This window comes from Saccopteryx leptura, chromosome 11 (genome assembly GCF_036850995.1).
Source record: "Saccopteryx leptura isolate mSacLep1 chromosome 11, mSacLep1_pri_phased_curated, whole genome shotgun sequence".
Taxonomy (NCBI): domain Eukaryota; kingdom Metazoa; phylum Chordata; class Mammalia; order Chiroptera; family Emballonuridae; genus Saccopteryx; species Saccopteryx leptura.
Genome location: NC_089513.1, coordinates 72,529,583 through 72,549,082, shown reverse-complemented (window position 1 = coordinate 72,549,082; position 19,500 = coordinate 72,529,583).

The window sequence follows — 19,500 nt, the reverse complement described above, 5'->3', positions numbered from 1 at the left end:
CAACTTCAGAAAAAAAAAATGACAAGACATGAATAAATCACCAAGAACAGATGGCATCCAACCAAATGTTTTGAAAGCAGTCAGAGGACACTGGACTCGCTGGCTAGGATGTTTAATCTTTCATTAGAATTGGACCCTGCACCCACCATTGGCACATGGACGTCTCGTCTTTTAAAAAAAAAACACTTTGAAAAGTGACCTTGGAATTGGCTTGCTGCTACCAAGTTGAAAACTCATAAATACTATGGTAAATATCAGTAATGAAACGAGCATCTTTTAGTTGTGTTTAGAAAGGTAAAACGGGTGGAATAGTAGAATTAAATTTAACTAAGTGGTATTTATATGTTCGGGAAAAGGGTAGCTCAGGGAAATGATTTATTTCAACCTTTTGGAAGTCTTGGGGAAGTTGCAGTCCCCAGAAGGCTAGAGAAAATGCTCAGGCAGACAAAACAGACTTCAACAGAGGAAACGACAGTGGGATGGGATGGTTTTCTTGACCTAGAGAAGTGGCAACATTGGAGTCCGCGAGGGACAGGGACAGGGACAGGACAGGTATATTTAATGTCTTCCAAACCAATTTCAAAGAGAAAGCAAAGAACTTGAAGGAGTGAGAGAAGAGAAGGAGAGACAGGTCAGGAGGAGGGGGACCTGCTGCTGGTCTCATACTAGGGGACAGACGCTCAGGTGAGAAGCAGGTGGCAGGGGGCGGGGTCTGGGCCAGGTCATGGAAGCCCGCAGAAGGGTGACCACCCTTCCGGCAACAGCGAAGTGCAGCGTTTCAAGAATGAACTGGAGGTGGCCCCTTAGACTGGTTCCTAAGAAAATAGTTTTGCAAACAGAACAGGAAGGGAAGGCAGAAGAGGTGGAGGGGTGGACAGAGATTCGCTATCCTTAGAAGGTCAAAGTGACAGGGCTTTGAACCATCTTCAGGTAGTGAGAAGAAAGACTCGGGGATGACTCTGAGGAGTTAGAGCCGGAGACACTGAGGCAGGAGGCAATACAAATGTCATACATTAGGGAAAGGCTGTAGACGGGGCGAGCTGTTATGGGTTTGATGTACCCTGGGTACTTAGAGAGAAATGTTCGGTGGACAGAAATGAAGTGCAGAAAACGCTAAGGGTATACATACACTTCTGTGTGGAATACTGATGATCTCAAGGACACCCATCTCATACTAAATGCTTTGAACAACACTCCCCGCATCCAGCATTGAGAACTTCCTGCCTTTAATACCAAAGACACTTCCTTCTTGATCTCTCATCCCACCACTTTTCAGGCGGGATATTATTTTCTCCCCTCTGGGTTCCTTGCCAACCCTCGGACCACCCTCCCTGCCTCCGGCTGGGCTGCCATTCACATCCTCTGCATTCTGAAGGCGGTGTGCTCAGACCCCCGCGGAGGAAACGCTGCCTCCTGTCCCCCCGGGGGACGCGCGCTGTGTAACATCAGCAGTTCCGGAAGGCCTGGAGGCCCCGCAGCCCGGAAATCTGCTGAGCTCTGTTCAACTCAGCATTTCTCAAATGTATTTAGCTCCAGAACGTGCTTTATTTTTTATTTATTTTTATCTTTCCGAGTCAGGTTATTAATAATCAAGAAACTTAACTCTGGACCACAGTCCACTAAATACAGGGATAAAGTGCCACTAGAAGAAACATGTTCTAGTTTCCTAGGCTCCCAGAGTCAAGGCCAAAAGCACGTGTTGTTTCCCTCCCCCTCCCCCCAATTGAACACACGTGTACCTTTCAATGGGCTCCCGTTCCTCTGGGAACCTCAACCAGCTCTTCCCCCCGGGAACAGGGCACTTGGAGGGGCCCCTTTGATAACAGCTGTTAATTAATACCAACGGCATTCCAACATGACCATTTTAAACTGAGAGTTTGTGATATATGTTCGTTTTTTTTAATAAACAAGTAAATAAAAAACAAATTTTCAACTATTTCAATTCTGGAAAACATCTTCTTACCTCCTTCTTCAGCCTCCCTCCATCTATAAACTCGACTACTCTATGACCAAGCCAAGGTCAAGAGTAAAATAACATGAAGGCCAGAGATGCGTGAGTGAAGATATGGGTTGAAGAATAAAATGGCCCAGGACAATCATCTAGCACAGTGCTAGTCAACCTGGTCCCTCCCGCCCACTAGGGGGCGCTCCAGCTTTCATGGTGGGCGGTAGCGGAGCAACCAAAGTATAAATAAAAAGATAGATTTAACTATAGTAAATTGTTTTATAAAGATTTATTCTGCCAAACTTAGCGAAAACCCGACATAAAGTACTTAGTAAGTAATTATTATTATATGCTTTCACTTGCTGTAACTCTGCTTTATAAATTTTATAAAGTAAAGTGACTTCCCTACTTTATAGATCACCATGACTGTGGAACTGGTGGGCGGTTAGAAAATTTTACTACCAACAGAGATACAGAAGTGGGCGATAGGTATAAAAAGGTTGACTACCCCTGGTCTAGCAGAAAAACCACATGTAATCAGGAGTTATGCCACCACACTTATTTTTCTCAGGTGGAAAAATAAATCAATAAAAGCTCAGGGTTTGCTTTTCCTCTGCCACATTATTATTTCCTTTGTATGGCCTCTCGGTCTTTGATTTCTCACCTAAAAATATCATTTCCAAAGGGCACTCGATAAACCATATAGCCAAATAATGTCACCTGCTGGCACTTGCTTATGTCCATGGGAAACTGCTTGTGGTAAGCCTCCTGACCTTGTCAATGCCGTCGTATCGACAGTCTGTATTTGAAGGAGGCGGGTTTATGGGGAAACAGGGCAGGGAGTTGGGTGGTAACATGATTACTTATGTCGGCATCATTTTGCACAGAAATTTTTCACTATTTCAGTTATTTCCCCTTCACTGTCAATGACGAACATACATTTGATTTTGTCAAATGATAAAAACGCGTCAGGTTTGTTAAACTCTTAAATGGCTAACCTGGTATGGGTTGTTTTCTTGTAAAATGAAAGAAAAAAGTAATGCTTACTGAGCGGTGGGCATGGGTGTGAGGAAAAGGGAGTCGGTGCTGTGTGTCCGAGCCATGACTGTCTGATAAAAAATAAGCGTACACACACAGCCCCAATGAATCTGTTTCATCTTGGCCTTGTCACATCAAATCCAACTGCAGGGCCTTGAAAGCATGCCACTCTCTCCCGGAGCAGCCTGGAGAGCTGGTGCAGAGGAGGCGCGGCCGTGGTCAAACAGGGCACGCGTCCTGATGAGCCCCGTGGACGCCTCCCAGCCCCTTTGCAGCACGGCTGCTGCGCTCCTGTGGGCTCTTCTCTCTCTGATCACAAGTCCCCTTTACAGACTCCTGGCCTTCCTGAATAAGTCTCTCCTTCCTTGACTGACCACATCCCCTTTCTTATGCAAATATTCCCAACTTTCCTTCCCTTCCAATTCTCTTCTATGGGAGATTCTCTCTACCTACCGGGAGACAACTCCCATTATCTGATCAGCGCAAGACTCAGAAGGTGAATAGAGAATATGCAGGCTCCTTCGAAAAGCCAATGAATCCCTGCCTTGTGATATTTTTGTCATTGGCCCATCTCCTTTGCCAGACCATTTGGCTACAAATTCATCAAAAATAAAAAATAAAAAAAATGACAGCATCAAAACGGCCACATCAAGATGTCTTGCTTTATATCCTGCTATCCTTAATGCACTTTGTACTCCAGCCAGCTGTTTTCAGATATTCATTCTGTTGGAGCCGAGCTGAGGTACAGTTACTGTGGGCCCTGCCAATCCTCAGCCAGTCCAGGCTGCTCTGCTCTCATTCACTCATTCCACAGACACCTGCTCAGGATTGACGGTGACCTGGGGGGTGGGGGGGTGGGCGGGGAGAGACACAGCCCACACCTCCACAGACGCTACTCTATCTCTCGGGATATTTTCTACCCCGTTGACATGGAGTGGGGGGAAGAGTTTGCAAAGGGCTTTTTTTAAGACAGGGTCAGAAGTTCGGATTTTATTCCCAGCCTAAGGAGAAACTACTGGAGAGTTTTGAACTGGGAATTTACATAAGCTGAGTTCTGTTTTTTAAGCATCTTCCTAATAGTTTCCGAGATATAGAAATGCTGTCCAGCCCTCAAAGTCCAAGTCGAAGCACTCCACTTCTATCCCGAGGCCATTCCTTACAACTCCTGACCAAAATGTTCCCCCCCCCCCCTTAGGCATTTTTGTCACAACATTAGGACTGGGGACAAAATCAACTTGAAAGCCAAGTTTTGAAACTATGTAACCTTGGATCCAAACCCCAACCCAGCACGGAGAACTATGTGGCAGTCAGAGACATACCTGCACTTGAGCCGCGGCTCAGTTATCTCCCAAAGAGACACAGCAATACTGGCCTTACACAGGTGTCATAGGACCAAATGACATCATTTGTGGGAAGTGCCTAGCACAGTGTACAACACCTAGAGAGTTTAAAAGGTCAATTGCACCCATTCTCACTCATTCAATCGATGTCTACTGAGCTCCCAGAGGGAGGGGAATAGGAACCGAGAGTTTACAAGAGCCTCCATCCCACACAAGAGAGCAGACATGCAGGCAACGTCTGCAATACAAACTATAAGGTAACGAACACCTTGTATAAGTGAGGAACAGACAAGTTTGGTTCCTGCCCAAAAGAGCAAGTGTTGTGTGCCCCCTCCTCCTTCCTCTCCCTCTCCCTGCCAGCGCCGGGCTTCTGCGCAGAAGCCCTGGTTGTGTTGGGAAGGAAATGGGCATGATGGCCTCAACCACCTTCTCTTACGTAAGAGTAACAGCAAATCACTGCAGCAGAAAACCCCGACGCTCCAGGGAAGACTTGACTGGCCCAATTAGAATTACAGACCCATTCTATACCTATCAGTGAGATGGAAAAGACGGAGTACTTTTAATAATCCTGGTGAAAAAAACAGCTATCGCCAGGGGTCCTATGTGTGGGATGAGCCCCTTCTGAGCCACCAGGTAGGGGGTGTGCAGTAGGTTGATTTGTGTCCCCCCCCCCAAAAATGACCAGTCTAAGTACCTGTGAATGTGACCTTATTTAGAAATAGGGTCTTTGCAGAGAAATGTTGAAGATCTCAAGAAGAGCTTATCCTGAATTTAGGGTGGATCTTAAGTCCGGAGACTGGCGTCCTTCCAGGAAGAGAAGGAAGACGTTCAGGTAAAGGCAGAGGCAGGGGCTGAAGTCATCCTGCCACAAGCCCAGAAACACCAGAAGCCAGAAAAGGCAAAGAAGGAGCATGGCCTTGCTGGCTCCTTGATTTCTGGCTTCCAGGGTGTGAGGAAAAAATAATTTGTGTCGTGTCAGCCTCCGGTGTCAACACATCAGGCTGTGGGTCATTGCCATGGCAGCTGACGCACACGCATACAACATCTACCACTGTTTCTGCAACGCCTGCCGATAACTGACATGCTTGTTCTCGTACAGAACCAGGCACTGATCTAAGGGCATTACATGTATTAATCAGCCCATTGTCCAGCTAAAGCAAACTAAGGAACAAAGAAGTGACTCGCTCACGCAGAGAGGGATTTGAGCATACAGGTCGGGAGCCAGGCTGTTCACCTGCAGAGCTCACAACATCTATTCAGCACCGTCTATGAAAAAAAACAACAACAAAGGGCAGCTGGGCCACAGGGTTCGAAATGCAAAAGCTAGACACTGGCCTCTCCTCCTGGTGCTCCCTGACTAGGGGCCGTTCTTTTTTGCTACAGACCAAGTTCCTTGGGAAAGAAGGCTGTTTGCCCAGTGAACCTGCCCCACTGATATTTATTTCCTTTTGTAAGTCCCAGGATATAAAAGTTGCCATCCCCCCATTAAAGAAGAGAGCCTTCGCCATTGTTTCTATGAAATAACCTCTGGAAACCCAGCCTGATTGAGGGTGGAGGTCAATGTTCATTCTCGTACAGGTTGAAGCTGCACTCCTGTTTTTCACCATGGCCTGTTTATGGTTCTTTTTTTTTTTTTTTTTGCTTATTTTTAGGATTGAAAAGGCTGCAAACACGTGTATTATGAAGCTCCTCCTGGCGCTTACTGAAACCTGAGCCCTGGACCTAACCAGAGAGACAGTCCCGCTACTGGATGGAACTGGAGCCCTCAGTGGCAGTAATCCCTGTGTCTGTAACCTACACAGACGCGCGCAGTCAGACCCACCCCTGCACCCAGGTTCAAATGCGCCGTCTATCAAAGCCGCGGCGTCCTCCGCGGAGTCGCTGCTTTCCATTTTAAATGGAAGCCGAACCCCGCTGGGGCAAGAGTTGTATTGGAACGAGAATGTGCCCTTTCCTGTTTATTCCAGAGGCCGCAGTTTTATGAGTTCTGCTGTAACACTATATTTTTTGCAAGGGACAATTATGACCATAAAGGGAATTGTGCGGTAAAGACCACGGGATCTGCCGTTAGGCAAGAAGATGACCTTCTCGCTCAGCTGGCGCGCCGAGGCAGAGCGGGTTCCTGGCGTTTGGGGGAGATTTATGGCCACTAGAGGAAGCAGGGCTGCCAACCATGAGACTGAAAGCCCTTGTTTCTTAAAAATAAATAAATAAAAAATACTGGTGGGCAAACAGTCACAACTTGTGATTCCTGTTGGTTCCCAAACGCTTCCTACGAGCACTTTTTGTCTGAGCATCGAGACCTGGTTTCTTGTCCTCTGTAGCCCACGTCTGCCCCTCTACTCACAGCTATTTCCTCCCCTAAGTCCCTCAAGAGTACACCCTCTTAGTGGCTGGCTGCATACACACTTGGAAAAGTTAAATTTGCAAGAGAATTTCCCAGGAGAAACCTCTGCTTCAGCTAGGAGGAATAGGCCTGGATGTTTCCAAATGTGTTTACACGGAAGCCCTGGGGAATGCATTACAAATAACTCAGTTCACCACGATAACCAGGAAGAAAGAGCGTTAGGGGACCCGTCAGGGTGAGGGAAGGGCCTGCATCGCCCATTGATTACGTGGCAGGCAAGACAGCCGATCCCTCCGCTAATGGAACAGGTTCAAGGGCATGAAGAAAGACGACCTAGTTCAAAGTGCATTCTAAAATGATCAGAAACATCGATTTTTTAAATATGAAAAAATACAATTCATTACAGTGGGTGCCCTTAAAGATAATCTTGGAATGATAAATATTTTTAGAAAGAATAGGGTCATTATAAATTTAAAAAAGAAAAACGACAATTTATAAAAAAGTAGACATTTCCAGTGGTGATACTTTTCTAAAAGTAGGAAGGCTACCTCTAAAAAAACACTCCCAGAGCATATACATTTACAGAACAATGAGCCTATGGAGTTTACAAAACAATATTTAAAAAGAGATAGCATAGGCCCTGGCCGGTTGGCTCAGCGGTAGAGCGTTGGCCTGGTGTGCGGGGGACCTGGGTTCAATTCCCGGCCAGGGCACATAGGAGAAGTGCCCATTTGCTTCTCCACACCCCCTCCTTCCTCTCTGTCTCTCTCTTCCCCTACCGCAGCCAAGGCTCCATTGGAGCAAAGATGGCCCGGGCGCTGGGGATGGCTCCTTGGCCTCTGCCCCAGGCGCTAGAGTGGCTCTGGTTGCGGCAGAGCGACACCCCAGAGGGGCAGAGCATCGCCCCCTGGTGGGCAGAGCGTCGCCCCTGGTGGGTGTGCCGGGTGGATCCCGGTCGGGCGCATGCGGGAGTCTGTCTGACTGTCTCTCCCCGTTTCCAGCTTCAGAAAAATAAAAAATAAATAAAAAGAGATAGTGTAGTACAGTGGTAGTCAACCTGGTCCCTACCGCCCACTAGGGGGCGCTCCAGCTTTCATGGTGGGTGGTAGCGGAGCAACCAAAGTATAAATAAAAAGATAGATTTAACTATAGTAAGTTGTTTTATAAAGATTTATTCTGTCAAACTTAGCAAAAATCCGACATAAAGTACTTGGTAAGTAATTATTATTATATGCTTTCACTTGCTATAACTCTGCTTTATAAATTTTATAAAGTAAAGTGACTTCCCTACTTTATAAATCACCATGACTGTGGAACCGGTGGGCGGTTAGAAAATTTTACTACTAATAGAGAAACAAAACTGGGCAATAGGTATAAAAAGGTTGACTACCCCTGGTGTAGTAAAAATAATACACAAAGGGTCTGACCAAATACCATGGGTTGAATTGGGCTCTAATCTAGAATCTGGTATCCTTATAAGATGAGGAAAATTGCGGCTCACAGGCACAGAGAGTAGATGACCATTAAAAGAGGCAGAGATCGGAGTTATTGCTTCCACAAGCCAAGAAACCGTGGAGATACCAGAAGCTGGAAGGGGGAAGACAGTTTCCTACCCTGGAGTCATCAGAGGGAGCATGGCTTTGCCAACCCTTAATTTCAGACTTCTGTCCTCCGAAACTGTGGAAGAATCAATTCCCGTTGTTGTAAGCTACCCAGGCTCAGCCGTTTGTTATATAGCAGCTCTAGGAGGGCCATACACCAAGCAAATGGCCTAGAGACAAGCAAAGAGGCTGGTAACAGTGAGAAGTCTTTTTGCGTATTTTTTTTTATGAATGTATTTGTCATTTTGCCTTTATCTTTGCCGCTATATATCCCATTTGCCACAGACCAGCCATAATATTCTACTTAAAAAGATGTTAGCTGCAGTCAGACTCCTAAAAACCAACCAAAACTGCTATATTAGGACCAGCTTGGCTACAAATAACAGCAAACCCGGTCTCAGAGGCTTAGAGAAATAGCCTCCCTCAATGAAGGGCCACGGTTATAGAGGTCAGAAACTCCGCAGGGTCAGGAGGGACTTGCTGTCCTGTGATATCTATTACTGAAAGCCTAAAAACCATTGATCTATATATTTTGCCTTTTGTTTTAGTTGTTTAGAGTGGGGGTTAAATTTGGTCCTTGTTACTTCATTGTAACAGAGAGCCAAAGTCGTATAATTTAGAGATTCTTTAGTTGTGATGTGGCGTTATGCTTTTTCTATAATTTCCATGTCTCTATGGAGATTCTCTTTGTTGATCCATTCTTTCCATCTTTTGCTATAAATCCTTTGACATAATTATTATAACTGAAGTTTTTTTTTTTTCTTCTAATGTCGATATCTGGGATATCTGTTGGTATGTTTTTGTTGATTTTTTTAAAGATAATTATGAAAAGCATGCTTTATAATTTCCTGCCTCTTTGTAGGAGCTAGTAATTTTTATTGGAAACGAGATGTCTTTCTTGTTTACACTCTGGATTTTGTAACCTTCTCTATATTGAATCTTGTTCTGGCTGGCAGGTCAGGTCTCCTATCCATTTATTTACTGATTAACTGATATGTTGGAGTTGGTTACCGTCTTAGTATACGAACCTTCGGTGATGATATGTGTTATAAATATCTTCTCTACTCTGTGATTTACTTTAACCTTCTCTTAACAATACTTCCATCAAATCCACCACGACCAGTGGAGTTTACTCCAGAAATGCAAGTTTGGTTCAGCATTTGAAAAGCAATTTAATTCATCATATTTACAAACAAAAGATAAAAATCATATGATCTTTTTTGATAGATGTAGGAAGAAACACTTGATAAAATTCAGTATTCATTAATGACAAAAATCTCAGCAATCTGAGAATTCAAAGGGAACTTTCTTTTTTTTATTTTATTTATTCATTTTTAGAGAGGAGAGAGAGAGGGAGAGGAGAAAGAGACAGAGAGAGAAGGGGGGAGGAGCTGGAAGCATCAACTCCCATATGTGCCTTGACCAGGCAAGCCCAGGGTTTCGAACCGGCGACCTCAGCATTTCCAGGTCAACACTTTATCCACTGCACCACCACAAGTCAGGCGGGAACTTTCTTTACTGTTCAATATTTAAAAACTGGGCAAAGATGTCACACAATCTCTTTGAATGAAAAATGCACATATGGAAAAATGCTCAACATCATGTCATTAGGACAATGCAAATTAAATTCCCAGTGAACTACCACTAGTTAAACCTATCCTTACCACGGGGCTAGCCATATAATCCCCACTCGTTTGTATTTAACCAAGAGGGAAAAAAAAATGTATGACCACAAGAAAATATTTACAGGCATTGATAGCGGCTTTATTAGAATTACCCGAAACTGAAAATATCCCATCTCAAACATTGGTCGTCTGGTTATTGATAAGTAACGATGGTACATACATAAAATGAAACACTGCTCAGCAGTGAAAGGAATCAGTGAAACCCAAATACATTATTCTAAGTGACAGAAAACACACACAAGGCTACAGACTGTCTCATTCCATTTATATGACATTTTGGCAAAAGTAAAATCATAGGGACAGGAAACAGACCAGTGTTGGCCAGGAGCTAGGGGCAGGGGAAGAGATTGATCAGAAAGTTTCAAGAAGAATCTTTTGGGGATGAGGGTGATGGAAATGCCTTCCATCTTAATTGTGGTGATGACTACAGAATTGTATCCATTTGTCAAAACTCAAAGAGCTATACAACTAAAAAGTGAATTGTAGTGTATTTTATCTATTGCTGACTAACGAAGTACTCCAAAATTTGAGGCTGAAAACAACCAACTCTTATTATCTCATGATTTCTGTGAGTCAGAAATCCTGGCTCAGTTTAGCTGGGTGCCCTGGCTCAGAGCCTTTCTCCAATGAATCACTTTTTTTCCAAGTGCTGAATTATTTGCATATAGCGTTTTATTTCATCTTCATAACAATCCCATGAGCAAGGCATTACAATCTCCATTTTTACATGTAGGAAACTGAGGCATACAGAGATTAGATGGTATACCCAAGATTGTACAACTGATAAACAGTGGAGCTGAAATCAAGAACAGTGTCTCTTTAGTTCCCAATTCTTTTTTCATTTAGCATCTCTATCTGAAGTACCACCATCCAACTTATTTACTTATTTAGCCTTATATGTATTTAACGAATATAATTTCTTGCTCTGATTTCATTTCTATAAAGTTATACTAAAGAGTTAGTTATAAAGGTAAACAAAGATTTGGGTAAAATGATATTCATCATAAGTCACTTAACAACCAACAGAAAAGAATAAGCCACTTAAAATTCTAAAATTGACAAGTCGTTTAAATGTTCATGAAATACAAGGGTATTTTCAAACATTAATGGCATGGAAAGTCTTCACCAAGTATGTACTCTTAAGTGTTTATAAATACTAAAAACTTTGCAAAGTAGTATCATGGTGAATCATGAGATTCTACTCAACATCTGAATTTAAAAAAAATGTCACTGTCTGATTTTAAAGTTCACCTGGTTCTAGGTCAATATAGCAAAAATATGTTCCTTTTCTTTTCCCAGACATGATTTCAATAACAGAATAAATATAAGTATAAAAACACTCCATATTGTCGATGGGAAACCAAGAAGATACCACCCACTAAAAACACTGAGGATACTCAGTAAATATATGAGATTGCATTGGATTGAGGACAGAACCTCAGAGCACAAAACACCTGCACTTCCATCAAGCAAAACAGGATAGTTTCCAAGGAAAAGAGAATTGCCCGTAGGGAACCTGGATCCAAGACCTGGATTCATCACTCCAGAATGGATTGAGAATAAACCAAGAAGTAGTTGATATGGCTGTTCATTCGAGACAAGTCCAGTATTCCATGTGTCTGGCTGTGATGTTTCCCAGGGAACACTGAGAAATTAACTCTTGAAATAGTATAGAACATATTCTTGGTAGAATTCAAGAATAGACTCTGAAGCAAGATAAAGAATTAAAGGAGTTAGGTAAATTTAGCTGAGAGTGTTTATACTTCAGAATCAACAGAACTTACAAAGCTAGCTCTTTTAACTTCCAGAGAGTGAGTTATTAAACTTTTACCATGCCTGACCAGATGGTGGCGCAATGGATAGAGCGTCAGACTGGGATGTGGAGGACCCAGGTTCGAGAACCCGAGGTCGCCAGTTTGAATGCAGGGTCATCTGGTTTGAGCAAAAGTTCACCAGCTTGGACCCAAGGTCGCTGGCTCGAGCAAGGGGTCACTCGGTCTGCTGTAGCCCCGCAGTCAAGGCACATATGAGAAAGCAATCAATGAACAACTAAGGTGTTGCAATGTGCAACAAAAAACTAATGATTGATGCTTCTCATCTCTCTTCGTTCCTGTCTGTCTGTCCCTGTCTATCCCTCTCTCTGACTCTCTCTCTGTCTCTGTAAAAAAAAATAAAATAAATAAACTTTTTACCAGAACTCTACATACACCTAGCTGCAAGAGAGGCTGGAAAACAAAGGGTTTTCATTATATATATATATATTTTTTGAAGTTGAACATATTGCCATCCCATATTCTGCTGGCAAAAAAGAGGAGGATGAAATGGTTGAAAACTAGCAGCAACTAATATAAGGGTAGATGTAATTTTAGTTCTCAGAAAAGAAAAACCTGATTGCTAAAATAATTTTAAATCTCTACACAAAGAGTGAGTTGAAGAAAAAATACTTAAGACGGAATGAATAATCTATAAAAAGCATCCTTATTTTTTTCACAGTATCATGCACAATAATAATGGAAATCTATCAAGAACATTTAAAAGACATGGAAGGTAAATCTGAAAGATCTAATATCAAATGGAAAGTTTATACTAAGCAGTGTAAGTATTCTTCTACCAATAGAGAATGGAAATAATACAAGAAGAGAAAAGATCAAATAGTTTATATAGAAAATGTTCCCAGAGAGACACACCTCAGATAGATCTTTGTGACATCTAGAGAATCAAAAGATGAAGAGAAACGACTATCACATTGAGGATAAGAATAATAAGTTACCTACATTGGACTGAGACTCAGATGAAATACTCAACCCTTGTTAAAGAGTGGGAAACAGACATGGGTTCAGCTGTGGATGGAGTGGATATTGGGGGGATTTGAGAGTTTCCACAGAACTATAAATGTGCATATCCTCTGAGTGATCATTTGATTAGCCTGGTGTCTGTCCTCCACCAATACTGGCACTAATATGCAAGGACACACGTGAAAAATCACTGCACCATGTACAGTAGCAAGAGTCAGCCTAGCGTTTTATCACTTAAGAACAATTAAATTGATTTTCACATTTCCATATTATGGGCATCGATGTGGGCCATGAACAGAATAAGTGACGTCGTATCTGAGTGCAGTGATACAGAAGGATTCTACTACATGTTAAGTGAGGAGCAGGCTGCAGAACAAGGGACAGCATCTGTATCCGCAGAGAAAGGGCAGCCAAGGCACAGGAAACGGTGGACAGCAGTTAACCGTAGGACTGGTAGAGAAGAGAGGGAACGGAGACAGGAACTTCCGCTCTTTATGTGATACATTTGTTTGATATTTGATTTTTTTCACAAGGGCCAAGCCCTTCTCTTGTAATTGCTTTAAAAGTTACACTAGAACATATTCATGAACAAAGGCTAGATTTCTAAGTATTAGAACGTTCAAAATTGCTATAAAATATAATAAAGAACCGGTATCCTTATGAGTTATAACTTTTATATTCAATAAATCATGACATTCGATCAGTCTGAGTATATATAAACTAAAATTCCATAACATCTCCCCCACACTAAACAAACAAAAAAAAATAGAAAAGGTAAAGTATATAAACAACAAGTACCATAACCTAAAAGACAAAAGAAGGTGAAGAGATAAAAACATACAACGTGTGCGAAAAGTATCCATTATATTTATAGGTGATGTGTAAAAATACAAAACAGAAGAAAGGATGTTTAAATAGCTTGTCAAAAATTGCACGTATATCTATGAAAGCAAAGATGTTACCAGGTCAGAACTGTCCTCAGGCCACATCTGGGCAGGGCTCATGGCCTGCCCACCTGCTGCCCACTGATCACTGGCAGGTGGGGGCAGGACGGGGCAAAGGGCAGGGCACAGCAAGCCCCCCGGGCCTTACTGGTGAGTGTGGAAGTCAGTGCAGAATTTCTGGACAGAAATTTGTAAAATGACCTCAATACCTTTAAAACATGCCTATCATCCTTTGAACTGGACATCTCCTAAGTAAAAATTTACTCTAAGAAAATAATCTCAGTTTGCATAACAGCCTCATTAGTGGCTACGATTGTGAAACACAGTTTAAGTATTCAGCAATGAGGAATGAAAATACCTATGATGTATAAATAGATACAGATTTGGATAGAGAGAGAGAGAGATCGACACAGAGGCAGAGAAACTTGTTATATTAATACGTATTTTAAGAGGGGAGAATACAGTCTATTTCATACGCTTGCATTTATGGATGTACATAGAAAGATGCCTGAAAATATACTGAACTCCAGAAATATTTATTACTATGTGGCATTGAAGAGTGGCTACAAGCACACAGTCCGCAGCCAGATAGCCAGAGCGAATGTGGAGTCTGCCACCTGCTGGCTGGGTGGACCTGGGCAGGTTCAGGATGTCCTCTCAGTGGACACGGGTGCAGAGGGGCCAGAGTGCCCACAGGCGTGTGAGGTACATGGACCTATCTGTCCATAGCGGGATTCCAGGAACCTCATTTCCTCTTCACACTGCGATGCATTGCTACCGTTTAGTTTTTTATTATTTTTAATTGGCACAAAAGTACTTTCATAATGGAAAACAGCAAAAATATTTACATTTGCAAAAAAGAAAAAGAAAAAAAGAAAGGAAATAAGTGATTCATTTTGATGACTCTCTGCAGTGAGTACTGTCGGTGTTAGTTTCTGGAAAACACACCCTCCTACTTCCCAAGCAAAATGCAAGGCCATCTGCTCGGCTGGGCTCTCCGGAGAGGGCTGAGCGGCAAGCAGTATGTTCAGGGTTCTGTTCCGGGCGGCCTGTCTTGGCGCTTTGCTCTCTGCCGCGCCCCCACGCCTCCCTCCACCTTCTGTGATGAGAAACCGCTTGTGCCGTTCAATGACTTGTTTTAAACGGCCATTTCCCTCACGTGCCAAAAGTAATGAGCGTCTAGTTTAAAAGAAGAAAATGACTTTGATAAAATAGTTTGCTGGGCTAGACATGTTCTCAGTAGTTCAGTAGCTGCAGAAGCATTGCCCGCTGAATGCCCGAGACCCTGTGCTAGATGGTGCCTACGGGCTCAACCGTACGTGTTCCCCTTCTGATCACCCCGATATGGGGGGGATAAGGGAGGGATAGGGGAGTCCACCGGTGTGTAATGGAGAAGAGCCAGTGCATGAACAGTACAAAGAATCAGATCAATAAAAAAATAAAATAAAATAAAATGGGTGTGGCTTCATTGCGGTGAGTCAAGATTTGCAATATCACTGTTTCCAATGATGGGGAGAATTCACTCCCATTCAAAGCATGAAACCACATTCTAAAGACCTGATGCAAGAAGGCAGCTAGCTCCCTTCTCATACCTTTGTCTATTTCTGCCTGATCTCCAAGCCAGTGACTGACAGCATCCCTCGGGTCCCAGACTATATATTTAAGATTTGCCAGGGCCAGGGCCTGAAAAAAAGGAGAGCTTTGCTCTGGGTCCATCTTTGCAGCCAGGTTCGCTCACGACTTGATTGCTACCACGGGGCGGACATTAGACGTTGTTTATTGAGCAGTCGTACAAATCTGACTCCACAGTTGTGCAGTAAACACGAGGAGGGCGGGAAATGGCAGAGTTATATTTTTTATCTTGAGCAAGTAGTACAGTGCTTGGCAGGTCATAAATGTCTTGTTGTTGTTGTTGCTGTGTTGTTGTTGAAATTAAAAGACAGTTCTGGGCCACAGTAACTTTCTACTCCATATGACATTAAAAAGAGAAATTTTCAGTTTTATTTCAATAGAATTTTTCTTCCTACTCTCTAATTCTCCAGCAGGCCAGGTAGGAAGGTCAGCAAGATCACAGTATAATTGCAGAAATTTGTTTCTTTTATTAGTGAGTACCATGCTAGCCTGAATTTATGTTTTCAGTTTTCTATTAGATCCTTTCATGTTGAAAATTTTGTTTATTTTTTTTTAAAGATAAAGCCAAAAGTAGTTACAAAAAAATAAAAAAGATTATTCATTATTCTGAACTAAAATGGGTTTTTTTGTTCATTATGTGGCTTTGACGCTATTATGGAAACCTGAATTATTCAGTTTTGTTTTGCTTGAGGAAAAAAAAAAATACTGTGGAGAAGAGTGGGAGAGATTTAATAGGATTAAGTGGATTATTCATTCTGTTCGCCCCTTCATCCTCAAATCCACTCCCAGTTCTATGATGGTGATTAGTTCTCCCACTGAAGTAACAAGGACAAAAAGCCAGAGAGGGACATGTTTAGAGCCAATTACCAGCACCACCATTAACCACGTATCTCCCAGAGCGCTGCAGAAAACATGCTACTTCTTCCCACTTCTCTTCCCCCATCATTGTCCCTGAAAACACCCTCGGGTGGCACCCGAGTGCACTCCAATCGCCATCTTCAGAGGTACCACTGTCTAAGCCGTTTATTCCCTGACATCCCCGCCCCTGTAAATATTCACAAGGTGGAGGCATAGGCAGCAGTCAACAACGTTTGGCTGCTTAATGGAGATTTTTCTTGTTCCTATACATTCTGCCGCACTCATGACGCCGGTCCCTGTTACTCAATGGATCTCTCTCCTTGCATGTGGCATCCTTTTCTGCCTTCCTTATCAGATCATGGAGTTTTGTCCGTGTCTCAAGCAGCTATCTCTGGGTTTTACTGCAGTGACCAGTAGACTTTACAGTCCCTGTCCCATTAGGAACTCCTGTTATGTTTATGAAGAACAACAACAAAAATCGTTTCCATCCACACGGAAGTCACGGGCCTCCCAACATCATTTCACCCATACTGCGGACTAGACTTTGGAAATGCTGCATTCTCACATCAGAAAGGCTACACGTGGACATCAAATAAAACAACAGTTGAAGTCTTGATCTTTTCTAGCTCTAGATCCTCATCGGTCATCAGCTAGCAACTTAAAGTTTTTAAATTACACTTTATCATACTCTTTAGGAATGTTCTTTGTCTGACACATTGCTTTCCCTTTGTAAGAGTTTTGTGGGTGGGTGCATCTGAGCGGGGCCCGAGTGCAGGAGAAAGTTCACTAAACAATCACTTCGCACATCATAGGCACCTAATAAATGCATAGAAAGACTTAGCATATTCCAGGGGAGGACGTAGACAGAGATGCAGTTTGAAATACAATTTGAGCAATTATAAAAACATATTTATCTGGCCCTTGCTGGTTGGCTCAGTGGTAGAGCATCAGCCTGGCATGCAGGAGTCCCGGGTTTGATTCCCGGCCAGGGCACACAGGAGAGGTGCCCATCTGCTTCTCCACCCCTCACCCTCTCCTTCCTCTCTGTCTCTCTCCTCCCCTCCCGCAGCCAAGGCTCCTTTGGAGCAAAGTTGGCCCGAGTGCTGAGGATGGCTCCATGACCTCTGCCTCAGCTGCTAGAATGGCTCTGGTTACAACAGAGCATCGCCCCCTGGTGGGCATGCCGGGTGGATCCCAGTAGGGCGTATACGGGAGTCTGTCTGACTGCCTTCCCGTTTCCAACTTCAGAAAAATACAAAAAAACTCGACAAACAAAAAAGCATATTTATCAAATTCAGAAGACTAATCTGTGTATTTCAAGGGAAAATACTTTATTTAAACTTTGACTTCACGTCTCCTTCATTATTGCCAAAGTTCTAACATTTCGTCTCTATGGCAACCTTATCCCCATTGACTTTGCCTCTACTATAGTCCGCTTTAAAATTATTCTGTGTGTGTGTGTGTATAAACTTTATAGGAAATATTAGGTGAAAATTAAATGGAAAGGTATTAAATAATAAAATAGTTACATGAAACAAGTTATTAGACTGGATTTTATTTTTGAATTAATTTGACAGCATAACATAATAATTTCCTTTCAAACACTTATCCTATTTCATTTGTCATTCCTTTCTCAACAAAGTTAATATATATGCTAAAAAATGTCTGGTACAGAAGGTACATTAAATACTTTGTTAGTGTTATTAGCAAAAGACCTGGTATTTAAAGCTACCAGACTCTCTAAATCTAACACAGAGAAATAGGTCCCCTAGGTATTACTGTTTTTAGTTTAGGATGATTCTCTTACATAAAAGATCTAAGACAGTGAGTTCCCATTCTCAGCAAAAGGCATAGCCTAGCCAAGATTACTCAGAAACAGAACAGAACTGGAAGACTTAATTTACTCAATTTTAAGATTTCATATAAGCCATGGTAATCAAGAAGCCATGGTGCTGGCAAAAAACAGACATATAGATCAAAGGAATCGAATAGAGAGCCCCAAAATAGACCCGCACAAGTATAATCAACTGGTTTTGACAAAGGTGCAGTTCAGTGGAGAAAGAAGGCTCTTTTAACAAATGTTGCTGGAACAATTGGATATTCACATGTGAGAGAATGAACCTAGATACAACCTCACCGCTTATATAAAGATGGACTGAAATGGATCATAGATCTAAAAACCTTCTAAAATAAAACAGGAGAAAATTTGAGTTACGTCAGGCTGGCTGCTAAGTTTTTAGATTTAACATCAAAAACAGGATCCATAAAAGAAAAAAAATGGAGAAGTTAGGGGTTATAAAAAACAGTTGCTCTGTGAAAGACAAACAGGGTAAATATTTGCAAATCACATATATGGCAAAAAAAACCCAGTCCAGAATATACAAAGATATGTTTAAACTTAATGGTAAAAAAACAAAATACTCAATGAAAGGAAATTGGTAAGTAATCTCAACAAACACTTCACAAAAGACACAAATAAATGACAAATAACAACATGAAAAAAATGGTCAGTGTTACTGATCATTAGAGCAACACACATGAACTCAGCAATACAATACCATTCCACGCCTATTAGCTGGCTAGAGTTCAAAGACTTGACAATACCAATTTCTGGCAAAAATATGGAGCAAGAGAGTTTCTTATTCTTTGCTGGTGAGAATGCAACAAGTACGGCCACTTTGAAAGACGGTTCGAAAGTTGCTAAATAAAACCAAACACAGTCTTGCATACAATTCGTCAATTAAGTTCCTAGTTCTCCAGCTGATTTGAAAAACGATAGTCATATAATACGTGCACACAAACATTGAGAGCAACGTTAACCACAATTGCCAAAAATTGGAAGAAAAAATAAAAACAAGACGTCCTTCAATAGGCGAATGGATAAAGAAACTGATAAATCCATACCATGGAATATTATTCTGTGAGAAGAGGAAATGAACTATCAAGCCACAAAAGGACATGGATGAATCCGAAATCCACGTTGCTAAGTGAGTGAAGCTAGTCTGAAAAAGTAACCTACTATAGGGTTACAGTTATGGTTGACCTTTGCACGATGCAGGGGTCAGGGACGCTGGCCCCTGCACGGTAAAAACTCCATGTATAACTTTGACTCCCCCCAAACTTAATCACAGTCTTTCTTCAGTATCTGTGGGGCATTGGTACTAGGTCCCCTGATGACACCAAAATCCAAGAATGCTCACGTCCCCTTGAATAAAATGGCATCGAACAATACGTACAGTTGGTGCTCCACATCCCTGGATAAAGACCATCTCCTGTCCATCCGCAGCTGGTTGAAGGGAGGGATGTAAAACCCAG